A 10575-nucleotide genomic window follows, 5' to 3' on the forward strand; every position below is an offset into this window, starting at 1 on the left:
AAGAGCACAAAGGACCACATCAAATGTTTTGAGTGTGGTAAGATGGGGCACTACAAGAGTAGGTGTCCTTCGCTCAAGAAGGTAAACCCTAAACTCACTAAAGTTAATTTAGAAACTAATGTGAGTTGTAGGAAGAAGAAGAAGGAGAAGAAGCACATTAGGTGCTTTACATGTGGTGAGTGGGGTCACTACCACACAAAGTGCCCAAGGAGAGGAGAGCTCAAGAAATTGGCGCACTTGAAGAAGTGGGAGAAGAAGGGAGCTTCCAAGGTAAAAACCAAGGTATCATTTAATGAATCCATTCCGTTGACATATGATAAAATGCATGCTAGAAATAACTCTTATCATCTTAATGCTATTTATCATGAGAATAGGAGGCATGATAACCTTAAGGATAAATATATTCCTCCTTATGCTAGATTTACCACACCTAAGGTTAGGAAGGTAAATAACAACTTAGGCAATAACACCAAGGATTTTAGATATATGCCTAAAAATAGAAATGTTCAAGGATTCAATGAAAAACCAAAATCTAGAGATTTATGGGGTGAAAATCAAGTCTTGAGGACAAGACTTGATAATTTAGAAAGGACCTTAACAAGAATGGAAAATATTCTTAGGGGTCAAAATGAGCATAACCTAAGAAAAGCTAGACAAGAGCCATCCAATGGCTATAGAGGTTTGGGTTACAAACCTAAAGCCAAGAAGGATGTGACTTCCTTTCATAGGGTTCCATATAGTTATGGGACCAACCCTAGGTTTAGAGGTCAAGTTAAAGATACTAGGGAAGGAATCCCTAAGAGTATTTTTGGCAAGACCAATGTGACTAAGGCTCCAAAAAGGCCTAATAAAGTCACAAATAAGGTTACAAAGGGAGTTAACCCTAGAAGTGACCTAGTGGAAGTGACCAAGGCTTCTAAGAAGCCAAGAAAGGTCGTTAGGAAGGTATCTAGGGAAGTCATCCCTAGTGAGTACCTAGAGCATCCAAGGAGCACCAATAGGTATTGGGTTCCTAGGAACATATTCTCTACACCCTAGATGGGTTTAGAGAGTGTCAACTCCAATTGGAAAGGTAGTTAACCCAACCTTGGGAAAGTTGACACTTGAGAGCATTTTCAAAGTGATTGTTAACCTTTGAAAATGAAAAGGATGATAAGTGTTACTCTTTGAAAGAGTAAAATGTGTCAAAATTTGAGGAGTTAAATCTAATTTAAATTGACACACTAGAGAGAAGCAAAAGTGATGCCAAATTTAGAATTCGACATTTTCTTATGGAATTAAGGGAAATGTAAACCTTAATCCAAATTGTCACTCTTGGAAAAGAGTAACATGTGGCAAATCTTAAGGAATTATGTTTGAATTAAATTGGCGTAATGTGGAAAAACATAAGAAATACCAAATTGGGATTTTGGTATCTTCTTAGAGTAATTAAAGAAAAATCTAGATCATAATGTAAGATGTTCACTCTTTGGAAGAGTGAAATATGTCAAACTTTGAGGTTTTGAACTTAATTTAAATTGACACATTTAGAAAAGGATAAGAAATGCCAAGTTGGGGTTTTGATATTTTCTTAAAAGGTAAAAGGCAAATCTAAGTTTTAATTTGATTTCATTTACTCTTGGAAAGAGTAAAATGTACCATACTTTGAGAAATTTGTTTAAGTTAAAATGGCACAAATTTAGAAAGGAAAAATAAATGTCAAAATTGGGTTTTGGCATTTTCATGGAAAATCATGGGCAATTTAGGGTTAAATTTTGAGTTAGCTAGGGTTAAGAATACTTAGATAGGTAATCTAGGTAATTTTATTTATGCTAACTTGCCATGTTTTGTTTGCCTATCATATGTCATGACATCATATTTATATTTAGCATTCATATTTTATTATGAAAAATATAAAAATATCATGTCATGTCATACATACATCATGTAGCTATAACTTGCTTTTCATTTTGAAAATTGCTTATTTTGATGTATGCCATGTAACATCATGCATTACTTTAATTCCCTTGTTATTTAAGGACAAATGGCATCTATTATAAATGGTAAATATCCCAACAAGAGGGATTATATCAAGTGACATCCTAGATGGATGATCATGATTTTTACAATGCCTAGATAGAGATGCATGATCCCTTAGTTTAGGGCAAGACCAAATATACATCTCACAAAGAACTATAAGGTGACTTGTATGTGTTTTAATACACGTTAGATACAAGTGAGATGTTAAGATGGTGAACTAAACTCAAGATGTTGATCTAGTGCATCTTGTTGAGTTTTAGGTTCATCAAAACACATAGTTATGTGTCTTCCAATCATTGGGAAAGCTAATGTACAAGTCATGTGCATTGAGCCCAAAGAACATGGTTGGATATTGGTTTTAAAATGATTTCAAAATACTTTTGAAAACCTTGGTGAAGACTATCTTTTGATAGTAATCATCATTGGAAAGTTAGACACAAACTAGGAGAAAACATTGAAAATTTCAAGAGTTTTCAAATTTGTGTCAATCTTTGAAAATAGGAAGTATTTTCATAGAAAACTATTTTTCCTTGATAAAGTATAATCTAAATAATGTCTACATGAGTTTTCATGATGAAAACAAGTATGGTTTGGTTAAGAAAAACCAAAGTGAAGTTTCGGTTGAAGTTAGTTTCATTATTGAATTTTTAACCTCAAAACTTCAAGTTTTGGCTTTCCTAATTATTTAGGAACCCCAAGTCATTGTTGGTGCAATGATAGAAGTTTAACCATGTTTTTAGGGGGAGTTACTCCTTTAAAACATAAAAATCTTTTCCAAGACCAAAAGGACGTCAAATGTTAAGGTAGCACATGACATTGGTATGGGAGGCGTTGCCAAGGACAAGGGAGAGTCATCCAAGGCCAATAAGAAGGAATATGCTAGGGTAGCATATAATTATAGCAAGGATGAGGTGTCCAAGATTAAGGACAAGAAGTAATTAATCAAAGACAATGTGTCTAAGGTTAAGAAGGTGAGTTTAGTAGGCCAAGTGTCACCCGAGGTGCATCGAAGTGACCTAGCTATAGTGGATGAGTCACCAAGGGAGGTGACTAAGGTTAAGATTCCTAAGGTTAGGAAGAGCCTTTGGGACCCATGGTAGATGGGTTATCAAATGTGCCAAGTGGTTAGGAGACGGACTTAAGTCTCTAACATAGTGGGTTGGCACAATTGAGTTGAGTTTCATGCATAGAAATATGAATTGAGTTCATATTGCATGAAAATTAGTTTTTGATATATAGATGCCATATAAACTAATGCTAGTGATGCATTATGGTTTAGTATGGGCAAATACATCAAGAGGAAGCCAAAACTAGGACTTTAGGTCAAGGTTCAATTGAACTTTTTAGCTAGTTTTGTGTTTTGTGTCAATCTTGGGATTGGTGATAGATATATTTTATATATTTTTCCCAAGTAGATATTGATATAATAGACCTCTCCACAAAATTTGGGGATTTTTGGAGGTCTGTGGAATTTCTGGCGCATTTCTGAAGTTGGCCAGAAAAGGTTGATTTTTCCATGAATAGTGTACCAGTCGACTGGTACAGTTACCAGTCGACTGGTAACACTGTTCACGAGCACAGAATGTCTCTGTAAGCTCGTTTTCATGGGGGCAGTCGACTGGTACTTCTTGCAGTCGACTGATACGGTCTAAAATTGTTTTTCAGCACTAGAAAATGACTAAAAGAGAGGTGAACATGTATGTAATCTTATGGGGGGTTAATACATGATATTTTTGGTCATTAGAGGTCAAAGAGTCTAATAATTGGGATATTGTTGGAGCTCTTTTTGATGTATGGCAAAGGGGGAGAAGTTTAGGTTTAAGTGGGAAACTTACATACCTTTGCAAGAAATCCTAGCTCAAGGGGGAGCTTAGGTGAAAGGGGAGCGATTGCTCATTTATTAGCAAAAGGGGAGAAGTTTACCTTTGCAAGAAATCCTAACTCAAGGGGGAGCTTAGGTGAAGGGGGAGCCTAGGATTAGGTTCCATGATTTATGCATGTGTAGATTGCATGTTTATTTGTATTATTATTGATATATTGTTTCCTAGCTCAAGGGGGAGCTTAGGTGAAGGGGGAGCCTATGATTAGGTTCCATGATTTATGCATGTGTAGATTGCATGATTATTTGCATTATTATTGATATATTGTTTCCCTAACTTAAACGGTTTGCCAAACATCAAAAAGGGGGAGATTGTTGGAGCAATCTAGTGACCCTAGGTTTTGATGTTTGGGCAAAGGTTTAAGTTAGGTTTATTGTTGTATTTGATATGCAGTGTGAGTGTGCAGGATACAGGTACAACAAGGAAGTCCAAGTGTGATCTTGGCAAAGGAGGAAAGTCCAAGGATGAGTCTTGGCGGTTTAAGTCCAAGCATGTAGTCTTGGCAACGTAAGTCCAAGTGTAACTTGGCAATGGATGAAGTCCCGGAGGCACGACCTCTTGGCAAAGGAAGACCCGACAACAATGACAAGGCCGATGGAAGCTCCAGAAGGCAAGACGTGAAGGATGGGGAGGCATCCGAGGGACGCAAGGCTGATGGAGGAGGCTAGAAGGCTAGGTCTAGGTTGGTCGGGCAGGGACGAGTGCTGAGAGATTGTACTCGGAGTAAAATACAAGAATTAGGGTTTACTGTAGCAGTACTGTAGCAGTACTGTAGCGTTACTGTAGCGTTACTGTAGCAGTACTGTAGCAGTCGACTGCATGTTTTAGCAGTCGACTGGTGCAGTCGACTGGGGCAGTCGACTGGCAGCGAACAGAATGTGTGAAATCGAGCCGTTGGGGTGTAACGGTCGAATTTCCACAGAGGGCAGTCGACTGCATGTTTTAGCAGTCGACTGGTAGGCGGGGTTTTCAACCCGCGGGCTATAAAACCAAAGCTTGGGAGCTTGGTTTGAGTTGACGAAATTAGACTTGGTTAAGGTCTAATTAGTAGTCTACAAGTGCTCAAGAGTTTTCCTTGTGTCCAAGAGGTCTTGGTGAGTTTGTGGTGAGGTTTCTCCACCCACAAGGAGTTTGAGCTAGCCGGAGGTCTTCCGGGGAGTAATCCACCGACGGATAGGGATCGTCCACCTTACGGACACGCCGTGGAGTAGGAGCTTTATCTCCGAACCACGTAAATGATCGTGTAGCTTGGTTTGCATTCTTTCTTGTCTTGTATTTTGTTTAGCTTGTTTATTTTTGTATTATTCCGCTGCGCAAGCTAACAACGTAGGAAGCGAACGATTTGGGTGAGCCGCTATTCACCCCCCTCTAGCGGACGTCAAGGTCCCAACACGTAGCTCTTTATTAATCTTGACCTCTTAAACCTCTTGTCAATTTGTTTAATGTGCACAATCAACACACATATTAAAGAGACCCTAAACCCTTTTCCAACTAGATCGAAACAACCTTGTCGAACTCAACGACTTAAGGGAATGAGAATCCACTTATACTTCTTGAGCTGTCAAGAACTTGGTGCATTTCCTAAATTTCACTAACCTACCCCTTTATATGAGGTAAGCCTTTATAATAACCAGATATGAGGCACTAAATGAAACCAACAAAACACCACTATAATGGAGTAAACACATGAGCTAGATTTGCCTCTAAATCAAGAAAACTAATGGAATAGATATCCTCTACCCAATCACGATATCTAAATCTTGCTCACTTCCCATATTTTATTTCATTTGTTCTATGCAAGTTTCCTCCAATGTCACTAAAAAATCTCTAGAAAACCATTACAATCTAATACAAATTGATTGCTTCTACATTTCATCTTGAAGCAAACAAACTCTCAAGTAAATAAACAATGAATATATTGAATAAAATTCTTTCCCTGACCCTATAAAAAAAGAATCTAACCCTACATGAGAAGAATCTTACCGAAGCGAGCTTCTAAGCCAACAAAAAAATTTTTCTTTTTCTTCCAAGTTCTCTTAGTGCTTTCTTTGACACTTGAGAGAATGATAGGAAGAATATAAGTATTTTTGTGTGACCATTCTATGCTAATGCTAAAGAAACCACCAACAGAATCTTTAAAGCATGCCTTAACTACCTATCTAGGAACTTTTGTCGATCAATATACAAAATATGATAGTTGGATAACTCAACATTCAATTATGGGTTAATTTGGGTGATATATATATATATATATATATATATATAGATGTTGGCACACTTCTATATAGGGTCTCGTAATCTGGTTTGAATCCAGTCTTTTCTAAGACTAATCACCTCTTAAGTGACTTAAAGTTTCTTTTTGCTTGGCACATAGGGTCCCTAACACAATCTCTCAATATAAACTTATTCAAGAAAAATTAAATGAACACCCATAATTTTTTATTTAATGAAAGAAATAATAGAGAAATTTAGTAGATGTAACATTGCTAGACCATTATTTTTTACAGGTGATAGGAAATTTTCTCAGTGGAAAGGATCTGTCATGGATTCTGTGGTTGGTGCATTCCTTGCTCAGAATGTGTCTGATACTAGCTCAAGGTCAGATAGAAACAATTCAAAATTTTGAACTTTATCTATAATCCATTCTTATGTGATTTTATACTTAGATGTGTTACATTGTTGGTTGTTTTGTCATACAGCTTTGCTTTTATGTCACTTGTTGCCAAATTTCCTTTGAAAGCAAATGATACAGAATATATTACTATAGAACCAAAGATGGGAATAAATGATGGAATGAGTGGATATTGGGACAAGTTAAGGGAGGAAGCCTATTTAAATGGCTATAAACTTCAGAGAAATGATGAGAATAGAGACTCAGCCAACTGGGAAGCGGTGAGATGTACAACCGCAAATGAAATTTCAAAAGTCATTAAACAACGAGGACAACATAGGAGGTTGGCTATAAGAATAAAGGTATTACTAAACACAATTTGGGTCATCATTTGTCATGGGATATAATAGCATGATTACGCTACATTGAGCCAATGAAATCAGCTTAGACTTTATTTTTTACTTTTATTTGAATGCATCTTATTATGTAGGACTTTCTCGATCGTATTGTCAAACACCATGGACATCTTGACCTTGAGTGGCTGAGATATGTTGCCCCAGACAAAGCAAAGTATGTTTGCTTGCATATCTCCTCCTTCGAGCCCATTTTTGTTTTATAATTCTCAATGGTCTTAACATAAAAAATATAATTATGGTAGCTTATGCTGGGTGAAGACAAACAATCCAATGCTAAATACTAATACTCTTTGGTGAACATTTTAAACTTGCCTCTATATAATGTCATTTTCAGGGAATTCCTCCTAAGCATTAGAGGACTAGGACAAAAAAGCGTTGAATGTATTGGACTTTTAGCTCTTAATCATTTGGCATTTCCGGTGAGCATCTATTTTATGAATTTCCTTATTAACTTTACTTATCAAATTTATTTTGATTCCTAGCTTTTGATTAGGTTGACACTAATGTGGATCGCATAAGTACGAGGCTTGGATGGGTTTGTCCACTCCCTGATGACAATTTAAAGCAGTAAGCATCTCAAACTCAAGATGTTTCTTCTTCAAACAATTACAATGAAATTGATTTTGCCTTTTGTCTTTGTCATTTTATCTATTGAAGTTTTCCAAAGCCAAATAGCATCCAAAAGTGTCTTTGGAGTTATCTTTGTGAACTCGATCAACAAACACTGTAAGTCATAACAATCTACTTCCATTCAAAAAATTTTGTTACTTGACCAGGAAATAAGTTCATAATAAAATTAAAACTTATCATGATGTGAAAGTATATATGTTTAAGCTGATTGTACCTATCATGTCACTTTCTTTATAGGTACGAGTTACATTATCAAATGATTACTTTTGGCAAGGTATGCTCATATGTCCACTGCTATGCTTTTATCAACACACTTATATTTGCCAAACTGGGAACTACTAATTTCAATACACTATGCTAAGGTCCTTGCACAATATAATGCAGGTATTTTGTACAAAAAGAAATCCAAATTGTTCTGTATGCCCAATGAAAGAAGAGTGCAAGTATTTTGAAAGTGCTAGGTGCGTTTAATGACCTTATGAACTAAGAAATAGTATTATGAATAATTACAAGTATTATAGCCATGCCATCAAGGTGGAATGCTTGTTGAGTTTTCTAATCAATTGTTCACCACATATTGAAAGTTTAGATTTTTCGTAAAGCAGTGGAATTTTTTTTACAAAATATAACTGCATCTCTTCACACATAGTTACTATGATTATTGTTCCTCACATTACCTGCAAATAATTTGTGGAAACATACATTTCTCTCACTATGTTATTCTCATTTTCTCACCCCCCACATTATGTGTCCCTTTTGTAACTAGACAAGTAGAAGCCTCTTTCATGTTTGTACTTGGATAAACAATTGAAGGGGAAAGGATAATTTTTGTTATTATTACATTGAACAGGGAAGGAAATGCTCTTCTACGAGCATCAAGAAAAGGTTCAAATAGCTCAACAGTTTGCGCTATCGAAGAAAATGACATTGAAGACAATTTCCATGAAGCTCTATATGAGCATTATGTGTGAGTATCTCTACTGCTTTCTGATATAAGTTTAACATGCTCATTTCAAGCATGGAAAGAATTCAAGGCAATTTGTCTAAAACCATTAGTTCAGATAAAAGTAGGTTTACTTCTATTTATTTGTGATGGTTTTTTGCACCATTTGGTGGATAGGCAGGTGGGTTTGAAATCATTGAAACCCATTTATATTTATTCCCCTAAATATGTTCATTTTATTTTTTATTTCTTAGAAGTCATTATAGTTAAATTAGTCTCTAATTCATTGATGTGTAAGCTTAACAGTGATTTGCTTAACTGTAGCTACGAGCTTCCTGATCTGCACCCTCTCTTAGAAGCGGTGAGCTGATTGATTTATGATCAAAAATTTTCTTTCTTAGATGATGGTTATCAAATCACATGTTACTTGACAGTTACTAAAAATGCAGTTAGATCCAAGAGAACCTAATGACCCATGCCCCTATCTTCTTAATGTAACATTACCAGGCAAGTAAAAGTTCCAGTTTGGAGAACATGAATTTTAATCCATGTAATTGATTAATGATTTATGATGCAACTTGTGAAATGACAGAAACATGCAGCGAAATTAAGGAAAACTACAAACAATGTGGTTCTAATCATGAAGAGCAGGGTCCGATTGGCAAAGGCACTTTTTTGGTATTACTTTCAACTTTCAATGAATCCATATTGAAGAATTGTTTGCATTATTTTCTGCCATCAATATAAAACTGAGCAGGGTGAGTATTCAGTTCCTATTATCTCGGGTGAATATACAATCTAGACCATATGATGATCTAGCATTGACACTAGTAGTGAATCCTTTCCTGCTAATTGTGAATGATCATTATTGAAGAGTGATCAGTTTATAAATAATTCAATTAGGAATACGGAACCCTACATTCATTTCCGAAGGTATCACATAGTTCAATAATATCTTTCTTAAGCCAAGATATCTAAGCATATAGACAATAAATAGAGACTCAATGGCAGCGTAATATCTCTATAATACTCTAATGCATATACAATTGCTGATTTGCATTAGTATTTATACATCGTTTTAAAAAATTCATGGATTCACCCTTCAAAATTTGCAGATACCAGTCCGAACAGCAATGAAAGGAAGATTTCCTCTCAATGGAACATACTTTCAAGTAAATGAGGCAAGAGTATATGATTTGTTACAATTGTATGATTTGTTTGCCTGTACACATATATATGCAGCTCAAATTCACTGATAAGCACACAAACTTTCCCTTCTATATTTTGATTGTAACCTACGAAACTACAGGTGTTTGCAGATGATCAAACTAGTTACAGTCCAATAGATGTTCCTTGGAAATTGATATGCAATTTGCCAAAGAGAATCCTTCACATAGGTAGCAGCACAATGGCATTGTTGAAAGGTATTAGTTGAACAATAATGCATTGCTTCACAATTGATTTTGTGATGCTCAAGTTTCTGATATTGGGTATCTTTTCCCATAGAGAAATCAATAGGGAATATCATAGCATGCTTCAACACAGGTATGTTATACGTCTGACTTTACTTCTGTAGTTACGTTTAATAACTGTAGTTGTATCTATCAATGTGCTTGGTAGGATGCGAAAGCTATAATGACAAAAAGACATAATTTTAGAGTGACTTTGTTGACTAGTTCAGTTTGCTACTGAGAGAGAACTCATGTTTCTTTTGATTTCAATTAACTATGGCAGAATTGTGTGGTTTTATCTAATCATGTACAATTTGTGAAAACTAAATAGCACACTTGAATATAAAGGCTTAAATTTAAAGATAGTGAATAATTTTTTCAGGATTTAAAGCTCCTTGAATACTTTCTGGAGGGTCCTTGATAGTGATTGGAAAATGCCATCGCAATTCAGATTCATAAAATTTACTCTAGGTGATATCTGTTAGTTTAGCATATAATGACATAGTGCCTCCTATATCTTGTTTAAGATGATCAGTTAATCTTTGTTCCATCGTCGAATGATGCAACTAATTGGTTTATCAACTGAATACGGATCATAAAATTTTGTTCTTTTAACTAATCCTGT

At 35.6% G+C, this 10575-nt stretch overlaps 1 long non-coding RNA gene across 1 annotated transcript; it reads left to right on the plus strand.

Moving 5' to 3' along the window:
• Positions 1–7948: 7948 nt before the first annotated feature.
• Positions 7949–8860, plus strand: LOC121977594. Its single transcript, XR_006110959.1, has 3 exons — positions 7949–8017; positions 8407–8523; positions 8824–8860. It is a non-coding gene; the product is annotated as an uncharacterized LOC121977594 (long non-coding RNA).
• The last annotated feature ends 1715 nt before the right edge of the window (positions 8861–10575 follow it).

This window comes from Zingiber officinale, chromosome 4B (assembly GCF_018446385.1).
Source record: "Zingiber officinale cultivar Zhangliang chromosome 4B, Zo_v1.1, whole genome shotgun sequence".
NCBI classification, from domain to species: domain Eukaryota; kingdom Viridiplantae; phylum Streptophyta; class Magnoliopsida; order Zingiberales; family Zingiberaceae; genus Zingiber; species Zingiber officinale.